A 14,683-nucleotide genomic window follows, 5' to 3' on the forward strand; every position below is an offset into this window, starting at 1 on the left:
CAGTTATCACTTAAGTCAGACACATCTCTGCATGCCTCACAGACCAAAACCACAAGTTCCCAGGCATTATCTTTCCTCTTTTCTATGCTCTGTTCCATTTATTAGTATTTCCTTAAAAAACAAAATTTCAAAACTGCATAGAAAATTTGAGTTTTAATATTGGAGAAATATAACATTAATAGGCTGCTCCACAATGTCATGTTTCTGAATGTGGAGTTGTTTCAATCCTTTTTAGAGCTTCGTCATATTCCAAAGTACATTGCAATCATACCAAACTATTATGTCCAGCTGTTCTCATTGGCCTGCTGTCTGTCTCTGAGGCACATTTTTTGGCTCTGGGATTTTTCCCTTTAAGCAGGTTGCTGAATTGACTCCCACCTATGTTGTCCATGCTGCAGCACTCTGGTTTTCTTCTGCTCATGGGCATAAATTCTCCCAACTCAGTATCCTGCAAATGGCATTAATACACCCCTCGGTCACCTTTCTTTGTTGGTTATGAAGACTTGAAGAAGGGCTGATTTAAACCCTCCTTGCTGAAAACTTTTGTCCCAACTTTATGGCTGTAGTCAATCATATGGCTACATTCTTGTTATCACTGATAACTCCTATCTGAAAAACTCACAATAATTCTTCCACTGGCAATTTCACATTTTGCTAATTAGAGCCTCAAGAATCAACCTGAAAAGGGAATTTTTAGTCAACAAAAAAACCCCTGCAGAGCTGAACAAAGCCCAGTGCATTTCTGACACTGGGCAAGAAGGTCACTTGAACCACTTTAATTTCATTTGCATTGTATTCTTAGCAATTCAACCTGAATTTATTTTGACATACAAATCTTGTGAGTAGTCTTCCCACACACTGAATGCATCTTTGGTGTTCCCTTCCTCCAACAGTTCCATAATACTAAGACAATTCAGTATGCACAGCAAAATTCCTCCAGTTATGACAGAGTGATGGAAATTAGATTTTTGTTATAGCAATTGAGTTTAGCATTCTTTGCCCCTTCGGAAGAGAAATTTATCTATCATGCTTCTTTCTTCAGCACCTAGGTCTGTGGCATCCAAATGTTGAAGTGATATAACCACAGCCCAGAACAAGAACTTCATTTTGATCTTCCCTTGTTGAGGCAGAGGAATATGCAGTTGTGCTGTTCCACTACTGCAAAAGCAGAGTAATATCTCTCCTCCCTTATAGTGGGATCCATCTTGCTTAACTTTAGATGCCCACACCTGGGCCACTTCTCTAGTTAGTCTATCTCAATAAAGTCAGTGGAGATGCAACTCCCCTAATCCAGTTTATCTTACCTGTATCAAGGTAAGATAAACCATGTCCTAGGCTCTCCTGAGCCTAATGGTCAAAGTCCTCTGGCTACAATGGGAGTATGCCCAACGTAGACTCCCTACTCTGCAGGTATTCCTGCTGGATCTATCTCACTACGACATTGTGTTCTCTCTCTGGACAGTATTTGACTCCATTTCTGCATTTGCTCATTCTGACAGTGCCCATATAGATGACAATGAGCCAGAATCTTGGGGCTGTTCTTTCACATTGCTGCTGCCACAATGCTTTAGTCCAGTTCCTCTGTGGTACTTGGTTACTGCCTTTGATCGTGGAACCTCTCTTTGAACAGTCTATCTACAAAAGTTTTTCCTGATTCCAAAATTCAGAGTTTGGGACAAGCAATGAAAGATTAGACCATGTCTATCAAAGAGCAGGGAGGCATTTTCGAGGAGTAAGGAATAGGCTTCAGGGTTCCAGTCAGGCCTGTGTTCTGAGTTGGAGTAGCTCCTTCACTGCTGCCTCCAGTCAGTGCAGTGCAGCTCTGGGCTATCACACAGTAAATCATTAAGAGATCTGGGTTAGAAACAACCTCTCCCTGGAAGGCAAAGGGCACTTCCAGGTGCTGATTTGGCCACTCTTTTCAGCCCTCAGAGAAATGATGTTCAATACAGGTTGGTCCCTCAGGTAAAGTGAGACAGGTCAGGCTTGGTGGCCTCTTATATGTGTGTTAATATCCAACACACAATACCCAAATATTCCTAGCATCCCCTGTCACACCTGAGTCCTCCCAGGGAGCAAGGGCAGCTTTTGGAGAGTCCTCATTAGGTCACCGGCCTTGGGAGCCGAAATCTCCCCTCCCCCTCCTTGGTACACAACTGTTCCTCATTTACATAAATTATCTCTATTCAATTATCTGTCCAGATGTCCGAATTGTGCCACCAATGATCTGTGAATGAATTAAAAATGGAATATAATTTAATAATAACTGATTAGAAGGAGATTAGTTGTTATATAAAAAGCAAAAACCAAGAGATAGCTAGTTGCCCTTAATCCGAGCCAATCCACAGTAATTATAGAAATACAGTCTCGCTTGCTCTCCTTCCCATTTCTCTTCTTCTCCCCCCACATTTTCTCTCTTTCTGCTTTTCCCTTTTCCCTCTGTCCTTTCTTTCCTCTCTCTCTCCCCCCTATTTCTTTTTTGTTTCTTGGTCTCCATCCCTCCTGTGCCTTCTCTCCACTTTCTCCTCCTGATTATAACTACCTACGTCAACAGAGTCAAAGCCCCTCCGGCTGCTGAAACACCCGTGTGGCTGGGGATGTCCTAGCAGATCCAACCAGCAATAGCTTTCAGCTGCATTAACATGCTGTCTTTCTAGCCATGTTAATGATGGTGTCTATATACTCTCACTTTTCTGTTAAACATTTCTGGAATCACTGCTTTTTCCCTAGGTTCATAAGGCCGGCTCTTTAAAGATTTCCCTCTTCTTATCTTTTTGAGTCATGCAGAGCAATTTCTACACTGTCCTGGATATTTTAAAATCATAAGTAGCACAGAGGCTCTGCTCCTCCTCCTGCACCAGGAAGAACCAGCAGCAAGTCCCCGAGCCCCTGTGGTGTCTCTTCTGAAAAAAAGCACCCAGACTTTTGCAGAAAACTTGGCACAGGTTTTTTTTCAGTGATATTTTCTCCTGTCCCAATCATACGGCCAGAGCCAGGCTGAGATAGCACCACACTTAGTAATAGAGGCAGAAAAATATTGGAGAGAAAAATAGAGCACCTTGTTGTCTGAATGCTCCATGGGGATCCCCACCCTGTCTAACAGAGCTCCCTCCCTCCCAGCTGCCACCCACCTGTGTCACCTGGGACTTCTGGTGCAAACCTCCACCACTCACTGTGATTTGCAATGGCATGAAGCTGAATAACTAAAAACTATTATTAGTTTATTTTTATTCCTCTTGTAAATTAGAACAAGAAAAAAAATAATTTGCTGACCTTAGTGGACAATTTATTTCAGGCAATTCCATAACATGACTTGGAAACTATCAGCCAGTAATAGCCTAAGTCAAATTTCCCCACTAGTTCAACATGGGGTTTGTCAGACATGGGCAGTGATGATTAGGGATATTGCTTACAGACACACTCTTACAAGAAAAATGAAGCTGAAAACAGATATAGTCACTGTCACAGACTCACCTCCCTGTACTAAGATACCAGATATTTAAAATTTCCAATGTCTTGGCTTGCTATGTGAATGCAGTCTTTCTGAATTAAAAGCTCTGCTCTCCCTTCATACATCACCCTTAAGAGCAGTGCTCACAGCAGCACTTTTTGCCTCTTCTAAGCACTAAGCCATCTGCAGCTGGTTGTCTCTACCAAGGTGGAGCAGAAATCAGAGAGACTGAAGGTCTGAGGCCCAGAGAGCAAACCTACATGATGTAATACTACATGTAAAACCTACATGATGTAATACTACACAGATCATTTTGATGAGCTCACTAATGACACTGTGATGGTAGTTGGTAGTTATTTTACCCCTTAATGCACCTTCTATTTCTTTAAAAGAGAAGGATATTTGTAGACATAAAGGATGTAGTTAAAGCTACATGTAGTTAAAGCTTCACCTAGAAGCAGCAAATGTTTCCCAAAATAAATTTTGAGAATGTTAGCATCAAAAAACACCAACCATTTCAAAAGCAATAGAAATTAATTACTACAAAATGTGTGAAGTTTTGAATACCCAGTCATTCAACCCCTTTCATTAGCAAAAATCAAAATGTGAAGATTTACTTTATCATTCCATTAATATGCAGTGTGGGTAAATTGTCTTGTTTTTTCAAGAAACACCACCCTGACCTTCAAAAATATTTATGAAGGTTTATTCTGGTAAGCTAGTTTGTGTAAGTGCTGGAAGCACACAGTATTTTTTTCCCTGTTTAGTTGGTAACGCCAGAATGGATGTCCAGTTCCAAAGGAAGATGATTAAGGTAATATCTTATTTACAGGTCACTGCAACTAAAATTCTTCATTAACTGTAATTTCTGTTACAATGCTGCCTTACATATCACTATATTTGTGCTTTTCATGAAGACATCTAAGAATCAAGAGAATACAAGAAAATTTCAACTTTTATTAAAAAGCATTGCTGGTGCAAAAGGTTTGACAACACCAATTGGAGCCATTTTATTGCAGAAAAAACTAAAAGAAGTTTAATGCATTATTTAAAGCCTTCTACAATTTTGAACCTAATATATTTATTTTTTATGGACTTAATTCAAAAACATTGGACTCTTGGGCTTTTGCAGTAAGCATTTTTATATTTTGATAATTAAAATGTTATCGCTCTGTGGCTAGAAGATGTGTTCAGCAGACTTTGAAGGATATTATTTACATATGATTTGGCTTTGATAGTCTTATTTTTTTGAGTAACATTTTACTCACAAGTAGTTCAATTGGCTTCTATGAGTACTATTCAATATGATAATGTGAGGAGAGGTAGAAAATTTGTTCCCTAGGTTAATGCAAGACAAGCCATAGTTACTGAAGGTAGATTAATGATTTCCGGTTTGAAAAAGTGTTTTGTTCTATTTTATACATCCATCACTAAAGCCCACATGAAAACATTTTTGCATTTTGGTATTTCTGTTGCAGAAATTCAAAGTTAAAGGGATTACTGAAATGTTTCTTTATTGTTAATTTTCCCAGGTTTAGATTTATGTTAGAGCATGTGTTAACTGTAATCATGATCAAACCCTTAACACACTTTACTTTTTATTCTCCCTCTTTTTGCATTGTTTCTATCAGGGTTTTGGCATTGGTTTTCTAGGGTTCATAGTCCTCTAGAGCAGCCTTAGTTTGTTGTTTTTTTCTTGATGATTGTTATGGGGATCTTCAGGAAAAGCATGTGCATTTACAACAAATCTAAGAACAAATTGCAACGTTTTGTTTCATTTTTTAGTCCAGGTTTTGTTAGAAGTCTGAAAACAAGGGCAGTGCCATGGCATGAGCGGAGGGACCAGGAGCACTGCAGTCCAGTCCTCCCATAACTTCACCAGATGACAGTGGGTTTAGCACACCAAAGCCAAGTGACTCCTGCAGACCACCCCATGTGCAGGACCTTCTCCAGGTGATGCTCCTGCACGTCACCCATGCGGGGCAGTGGCACCACCCTGTGCCACCGGCTTTGCCCAGCCTCATCCCTGGGCAGCAAGCACTGCTTTCTTTCCAGGGCCTGTAAACACCTTAGTTCAGTTCTGAGTGCTTCCTTATCTCTTTAACCTCTTCCCATCTAACAAACATGCATGGCTCATCTCCCTGGGCTCCACCTCTGCCACACAAACCAAAGCCCTGACAGCTGGCTGAGAGCCAGCTCTGCCCGTACTGTGCCACACAAAAGCAGCAGCAATGGCAGAGGCTTCTCTCATCCCAGACTATCAAAATGCTCTCTAAAGTCATCCAAGTTAACTGTAAGATGTCTGTGGAGTGAGACTGTGACATTTCCAGGAATCCACGCTGATCTGAAGGTGGGCTGCTCAGCTCCATACAAGGATGAAGGCAGAGATGTGTTACTAAGCAGAGGCTATTTTGCAACAGAACAGGACAAGTCTTCCAACAAAATGGGATGCACATTGGAAGATATGCAAGGATGCAAGATTAGAAAGAGGCCCAGGAGTGTTCATAAACAATGGACCTATCCCAAGCAACCCAAAGTTGGGATACACATGAGGTATCCCAGCTGCTAACACAGTCTCCAAGGAAACAAAGGGCACCCTGGGCTCATTGTGCCTCCTCTGTCCTTTGGTTCACCAAGGGGGAAGCCAGTGGTTGAGATCAAAGCAGTGTAAGTGACACCTGCTGGCAGATGCCTGGGCAGCCAGAGCACAGCAGGGGTGGCATGGGCTCACTGCGGGTCACACTGAGCCTCCACACAGCCCCAGCTTCATTGAGTCAGAATACCCTGAGCTGGAAGGGACCCACAGGGATCACCACAGTCCAGCTCCTGGCTTGGGAATGTCCCCTGTTTAGATCCAACCAGGGTTGCCCAGATAGGGGAACCTTTTGACTACATCCCTTCACCCTGATTCCCCATTACTGCATTCAGCGGTGGCTCCATGGATTTGTTTTAGATATTGGATGGCTCTAAGTGCCCTGCAGGTTATTAATTCATTAGGGCACACTGGGAGGCACTAAAAACTGTTGTTGCTGAAGCCTTGGCACCTCCACTGTAGACATTTGGGGTGATTTGTTTGGCTTAGCTCTTCTCTGGAGCAAGGACCTATTAGCAGCTGGAAGGTGTTGGAAGTGGGGGCTCAAACCACATCTTCCAATGCTGTTTCATCTGCAAGGACACCAGGCTGAACCTCCTGCCACCCCTGTGCAACACAGAGCAGCAACTGAGGCAACCGGGGCCTTTGCATCCAGAGAGCAACCTGGATCCAAAAACCACCCTGAATGTGGACAGACTCATTAGCCACCAGGTCTGACCTGAGCCAAAACTGCAAGGTTTGTCTGTGCTGGAGCATGTATTTTAGAAGGTCTAAGTGGGAAAGGCCATTCCTCAGGTAAACAGTTTTAATGCTGGAATATTAGACATGGCTGTAAATCAGGTTCTCTCATACTGTGGGAAATTCTAGCATTTTAAAGTATTTCTCTCCATGGAGAATTAATGTAATTTTAAAATGCTGTTTTTGCAACTGATTCTTTTTTTAACTAGTCTTACAGGTCATCAGGAACAGCTGACAGCAAACAATATATACTGCAATATACAGACACTGTGATTGACAATGGAGCTAGTGATTCCTAGTTTATATTTTAAAATCATTAAGGTCATCTGCAATTTCATGGCACATGAAATATTTCACACTTTTGGCAGCATGAAGATTCTCTGCTGTGTTATAACAAAAGGATTTTCCATTAATTTAGCATTTACTCCGTACTATGTAGCAAATGTACTTAACAGTTTGAAAATTAAAATGAAAATAGATTTAAATGATTTTTCATGCTATAATGTGATAGTAGTAGAATAATAGAAAATGAAAATGCATAAATTAACATCAGAAAATACATTTCAGAAAAATTTTGTAAAACAAACGGTTTCAAAATATATTGCTCTAGGGATTTCTGTAAACAACTAGATATTTTTCTGTCAAAAGCCCAAACACTTCCATCCAAAGAAGTTTTTTTTTCAACAAGAAGCTGTTTTTAAAATATCTTGTCTACTCTACTAATTATCCTCACTGTGAAAAATTCAGGACTTATATTAATACTTATATTTAATTAAATTAATTATGAATTAGTTAGCTTGACCTTCTAGTGCTAAATCCTGTTATGCCTTTGTTAATAAATTAAAGAACCCTCCATCCTCTGAAAGTGTCTCTCCTAACTCATAGGTTGTTTATGAAGTTCTTTTCTGAATAATTTCCAGTTCTTTGGTGTTTTTTATTGAAAATGTAGACACCAGAAGTGGACACAGTATGAGTCTGTTATGGTCTTGAGATGCCAAGACCACCCCCATTTTGCTAGGTAACATTTTCTTGCTGATAGATCCCAAAATGACATAGCTCTGATAGAGCAGATTACACCAAAAATCCATGCTTAGTTTTTGTTATCTGTCACATCTCTTCCATCCTCCTCAGAGCCACTGCTTCCCATGACAGCAGCCTGTGACCTTCATTTTCTGTTCTGAGATATATAGTCTTGCATTTGGCTATATTAAAATCACATATTGTTCAAATGAGCAGAGCCTGCCAAGCGATCCAGATTGCTCAGTATAACTGACCTACTCCCATCATTATTTATCACTCCACCAATTTTTATGTCAAGTTGAAATCATTACCTGCATTGATTTCGTATTTTCTTCTGAGTCACCACAAAGATATTGCATGGTATGGACCAAGAACTGATCTCTAGACAACACATCTTTGAAATTTCTCTGGCAGTGGATGATTCCTCAGTGAATTTGTCAGAAGCACTAATTAGTCAGGCTTTTAATTCATTTAACACGTGTAATTCCGATTCCACCTCAAGCTAATTTTTTACCAAGAAAGTGACGGGGTGCCAAGTGAAGTGCTGGCCCGGCACCCAAACGCACGGTGACAGCGGCTGCCCCGCACCGCTCTATTTCTCCCTCCCCGCAAACCAAGCCGCACTCCAAATGACGCTCCCCACTGAGCGCCCATGCTCCGCGATTATCGGGGTGGTGGATTCGGGCACTCCGCGCCCCGCCGTGCCAAGCGGCCCGCGGCGCTGGAGCTGCGGCTGCGGGGCTGCCCCGGGGAGAGGCGGGAGCGGCGGGAGCCCGGCTGCGGGGCTGCCCCGGGAAAAGGCGGGAGCGGCGGGAGCGCGGCTGCGGGGCTGCCCCGGGGAGAGGCGGGAGCGGCGGGAGCGGCGGGAGCGGCGGGAGCCCGGCTGCGGGGGCTGCCCCGGGGAGAGGCGGGAGCGGCGGGAGCCCGGCTGCGGGGCTGCCCCGGGGAGAGGCGGGAGCGGCGGGAGCCCGGCTGCGGGGGCTGCCCCAGGGGTCCCCGCGCCCGGGAGCCTCCGTGGCGGCGGAGCTGCCGCCGGTAATTAGCGGCATTAGCGGAAGGAAAGTTGCCTGCTCTGATCTCCCGTCCCGAGGCCACAAGGTCCCCGGGAGTCTCCATCCCTCGCCAGCCCTTCCCTTTCCTTTCCTCACTGCTCTATTGCAGGCCAGGGCGGCCACCCCCTTCTCCCCTTCCCTCCCCGGCAGCCGGGGGAGGCTCCCGCTTGTATTTACCAGCAAATGATTAATTGTTGCTCGGCGCTGGCCGCTAATGCTGCTAATCCGGGCGGCTGCGTGTTCGGCCGCTCGCCCGGTGCCAGGCCCCGCGGGCCGGGCTGCGCCCCCGCCTGTAATTACTGCCCAGACAAATCTCTGCAAACAGAGGAGCGGGGAAATCTCTGCCCATATTGCAAGGGGCTCCGGCCCCCACCCGCGGAATAATTTTGAGACTCAAATCCCAGCAAAGACCTGCTACAAATTGCTGCAAATTAAGCTGATTTTGCCCCGAATGAGGGATTTTCTGCTGCAGATCAGCCCTTCCCGGAGCTGATGAGGTGGGGATTAGAGAAGGGACTGAAATCAAAGGGACAGGATGGTCCGGGAGGGGGGAGCCCGAGAGGGTAGCCCAGCAGTGAAAGTCCTGGAGCATTAACACTTATTGATTTCTACTTTGCTGACATTTTATTCTATTACCAAGTTCACGATTAGCCTAAACTAGGATCTGTGACAGCCAGGGCAGGGTGCAGAGCCCCGAGGGGTGAGGGGCGCTCATTTCTTGGCTTTGCACCCCAGCAGCCCCGCAAGCCTCTGCTCTGAGCAAATGCCACCTTCCGGGGGCTGCCCGGCTCCTGGCACTGGAGGGGTTGTGATGGGAACTGAGTTTGCGACCCTGGGCAGGCTGCACTCTCTTTTTGCTCACCAAGAGGATGCTGCTGATTTTGAGGAGAGGGAGCTTTCTCCAAATTCTATATCCTTATCAACCCCCAAATCTTTCCTATTATGTGTGATGGGAATAGTCAGCTCACCCCCTTTTCAACATCCGTCTGTCCATCTCTCCATCCCTTCTTCTCTCCCTCTCCCTTCCCTCTGGATCCTCATTTCCATCTGTTTAAACAGCAACAGCAATGTCTGTTGCAGGTATTTCAAATTGCACCATTAAAGATTTTATGTTGTGGATGTTAAAATTAAAAAGATATATGTGCAAATAGTCACTATGAATTTAATCAACTTGATTTAATACTAATAGGAAACAGCAAATGGAATTTATGACTCAAAAAGAAGTGATTTTTTTAAATAAATACAAGTACTTTGTGAAAAACAGAAAAAAAATCCCAATCTGAAGAGTTTATTAGAGTCTAATCCCCCAACAACAACCGAAACCGGGGCTGCCCACCCAATAATCCTGGCTGCCATTAAAATATTAAAGATAAATCTAATCGTCTCTTTATCCAAAATAAGCGACTTTTATGTGGAGAGAAAATGTCTAACCCTTTGGGAAGAGAATTACTCCTAATGCATCAAATGGAATTCAGGATGGCAAAACTAGGTTTAAAAGCAAATGAGATGGTAATAGAGATAAAGGCCAGTATAACAAATTAAAAATACTCATTTACACGAATTAAAATCACTCCTGAAAGGGTTCTGAGTAAGGAGGCCACTGGATGGTCTTGGCCCTTCTTGGCATGCATGGCTTTATGCAGCCTCTCAGGACACAAGGGAAGGCAGGATGTGGTGCTGAGTATCTGTGGGGAAGAAGAGCTGTTCCTGACCCCACCTCTCTGAGGCAGTTTTTACCCATATCCTACAGTGGCCCCAAGCCCATGCATAGTGGATGGGTTATCTGTCTGTGGGAACACTGTTGAGGATGAGAGTCCCCAGGAAGCTCACCCAGCTGGGGCAAAATCACCTCTGGGACCTGGAAAATGAGCTTGCTGCATGCCAGGAGGAGCTGCACCTGAGTGCTGTTTGAGCACAGCGCCCTGTGCAGAGGTCTGGGAGCTGTGAACTCCCTCTCCCTTCCTGCTACCTCATAAGCTTAAAAGGAGTGGGCCAAGGCAGAGAGGAAACCTGTGGGCACTGCTGCCTTCCCAAGCCCTGTGCCTGGACAGAGCCAGCACGCCAGCCACAGTGCCCCTTCCCTTCCCACAGCTTCACACCTGGCACATGGGAAACAGCTTCCAGGCACAACCTGCCTGTTCTGGACCTGCAGGAGGGTCAGAGCCCCATGGCAAGGGCATGGATGTGGGCAAGGGCAGCAGCACAGCTGCTGATGGGTGCTGGGGTGGGGGCTGATGCAGCATCCTGCCTCCACACACATGCCCATTAGCACTGATGTGATGAAGAACGTTGTAGCTGGTTCCAGTACCTTGTTAAATCACTTTGAGATTGTCTGTGTGCCGCACTTTTGGAAACCCAAACCAATGTGTGGGTGCACTGAAGGAAAAATCCCACTGGAATGCTTTTTCCAAAACACAGCCCAGGGCACGCTCACAGGCAAGGTGCCATTTGCAATGGGTTGTAGGCAAGCATGTTTTCAAAACTGGGAAGATGCTGAGTTCCCTCACAGCCAACTTCATGAAAGACATCTGGTAAATCAATAAAACACACCTTTACCTGCTCAGACTTCTCCTTCCATGCATGAAATGCAAACATGGTGCCAAAGAGAGAAAGTAAAACAAATGGAGATGTCCTCACTAGCAATCTGTGGCATGAGTAAGAGCAGTTCTTTACAGCATCAGAGCTTCAGGCTGCTTAGATTCCCTAGCTTCATTTTAGGTTCACTTTGCAGTTTTGAGATTATTGATGCAATTTTATAGGCAAAATATTTTTTCTTTAGTTAATGATTAGGATCTGGAAAGCAAGATTGCTTCCTTTAGGGGAAAAGCCACTTGTCTTCCAAAATACGCAAACCAGTCATGTGAGACGTGTGTAACCTGTCCTTAAACCTACCCTGTGAAGTTTCCCCAAGATAAGCATTCTATCCTAATGCCTGCCCTAAAGAGGATCAGCATCCTGTCCTGACACTTTCCTGACTGTTAAGGAGTTTCTCCTACTGCCTTGCCACAGACAAAGCCATCTGCTGTAATGCCTCTGGTCTATCTGCTATGCCCAGTAGATATAGTGGACAATTTTGGAAGACCACCACTGCTACATTTTTTAAAATGTATTTGAAGACTTGTTGGCATCTCACTTCAGTCATCTTCTCTGTAGACCAAAGAAATGTATGCTTTCTAGAGAGCTCATTATTTTTCTGCTGTCCCTCACCAATTAGCCCAGATACGTCCTGAAGCTCAGGATGCAGAACAGGCAGAGCAGAGTGCAACTGTGCCATGGAGTGGCTAGAAAGCTGTTTTAGGTACTTTATGTTGTATATGGTACCCAGGACAGGTACTCACCCATGGACAGAAGCTGAATCTAGTAATATTTTCCTATATATTTATTTTCCTTAAAGATTCCATACCTTGTAATAAAACTAGATCTCCCTGGGATTTCCCCCCTAACACAAACACATAATTTTCTTTAAACAAGGCAGTGGGTTTTTTTTTTATCTGATGATGGAAAGGACATGAAATTGATCCTCAAATTTCCACTTTCTCACAAACTAAGAAAAGGGAACACCTAATATAGTTAAACGGAAATACATCAGACAAACCCCTTTGATACAATGTATAATTTACTTGAAGTACTCATGTGCCAAAGAATTATTTAGAAGTGAGCAGGACATCCTCAGCCAAAAACGATATTATAATTAATTATTATAATTAAATGGTAATGAGGTGGCCAGCATTCATGGTGAATCAAGCAAATTTTTATATACATTTATGACAGCTTCATTTAGGATGTCCAGGTCAAACATCATTACTTTCCTACACCACACTTTAGCTGACTTTAAAATGATATCTGCTGAACAGACTTTAGTCCACATGGTAAAGCCTATGTCTTCCTGCTCTGTTCCTTTCTAATAAATCAACACCGGAACTCTTGAAACTGGTTGAACAAAAATATGTTCAGTTGCTCCAGAAGAATTAAAAGCATGTCTACATATGGGTCTAGCTTGCTATCAAAATCATTTATAGTAAGCTTCTTCAAAAAGGAGAAATAAACATTTATCCATTGAATAATATTCTCTTCTGTTTCAGGAGTTGGAAGAGTGGCAATAAACCTCTGGAGCTGCCCCATCCAGCACTGCTCAGAGAGAGGAAGTGAACCAGCTGTGATGGGGCACTGACATGCAGCACCCACTCCAGACTGGCCCAAAGGGTTACATTTTTCTCCTCTGATTTCCAGGCAACCGGAAGTTACTGATATATAATCAGCTAACAGCTTTGATATCCAGCCATTACCTGCTCAGCAGCCCCATGCAGAAAAGGTTTGTTTAACCTCTTGTCATAAGCAGAGCAGAGCCACCCAACATCTCAAGCTGTACCAGAGGAGAGGTGTCCTGAGTTACTCTGACCTTGCCACAGGAAACTGCAGGACAGAGGAACTGCCTGTGGTGCAGCATGGCTGAGTCCTAGCAGCTGGATGTTCCACGTGGCATGAGTGGAGGTGCTCAGCCAGAGAGAAAATATGAGAAATATGGATGCATCTGTGTCAGGAGAGAAAGAGAGGTATAATGGAAAAAAAGGGAAATGTCAGAAGTGCTAAGTAAAGTGAAATCCTAGCTCTGCTAAATGTCAGTGACCAAGGTCTTGCTTCTTCAGTAGGATGGAGATTTTACCCAGGGGTTAAGAGGTGCAGCTCAAAACTACCAGGATGATTCAGAGCAGGCAGAAACAGAGGTCTGCTCAGGGCTGCAGTAACTCAGCCAGCAGCTGCCAGCTGGGAGCATTTGGCCATGGGCATGACAGGTGCCATAATCTCCTGTCATCATGTACTTTGTATCTTTGATTATTTAGACATCGATAGACTGACATGTAAAGAAAAATGTATGTTCAATAGGACACTTGACATCAGAAGCTTCTTATATGGGAAGGCTTTTATATAGAGAGAACATCCCAATCAGACACTATGAGCTCCATGGAATTCGAGATTTTAGGGCCTGAAGGGAACATTACAACCTTCTAGCCTGAACTTTGAGATAAAATAGGCTACAAAACCAAATAATTTCTGCATCAGGCCAATATCTTCTGGATGAGTTATAGATCATCTCTTACAAACTTCCAGCCTTGGTCTGAAGACTTTATATGATAGACAGAATTTAAAACATCTGTAGGCAGATAGCTCTGGTCAGTCTTCATGTCTCAGCAGTTTTGATTAATACAGTAAGTGTCTCTTCTTGTAATATTAGCATTATCATGTCTTATATCCATCTACAGTGCAACATATGGTGGAAGGATAATGTAAAAATGTCCAGTGACTGTGACTTCAGTGTATCACCAGTGCTCCCCCAAGTTTAAGAACATAGCTAAAATAAAAACATACTAAGAGAGACTTTTATTCATAGTATTTTTATATATGTAAGTTTTGAAAGGAGACAGGCAGGAGCTGCATGCACTTGCACTGCAGAGGAGACCAAGATAACTGATGCAGTGCTGGAAGAACCCAAAAGCCATTGTAGAGGAGATGGAAGAGCCTAAGAAGCTCTGTTCTGACCTATCTGTTTGAATCATCAGAGAATCACAGAATGTTTTGGGTCGAAAAGGGCCTTAAAGGTCATGTAGTTCTAACCCCCCTGCCATAAGCACCCACTAGATCAGGTTGCTTCAAGCCCCTCCAGCCTGGCCTTGGACACTTCCAAGGATGGGGCATCCACAACTTTTCTGAGCAACCTGTTCAGTGCCTCATTACTCCCTGAGTAAAGAATTTCTTCCTAACATCTAATCTAAATGTCTCCTCATTCCATTTAAAACCATGCCCCCTTGTCCTCTCCCTGTGTACCCATGT

This window comes from Molothrus ater, chromosome 6 (assembly GCF_012460135.2).
Source record: "Molothrus ater isolate BHLD 08-10-18 breed brown headed cowbird chromosome 6, BPBGC_Mater_1.1, whole genome shotgun sequence".
Classification (NCBI taxonomy): Eukaryota; Metazoa; Chordata; class Aves; order Passeriformes; family Icteridae; genus Molothrus; species Molothrus ater.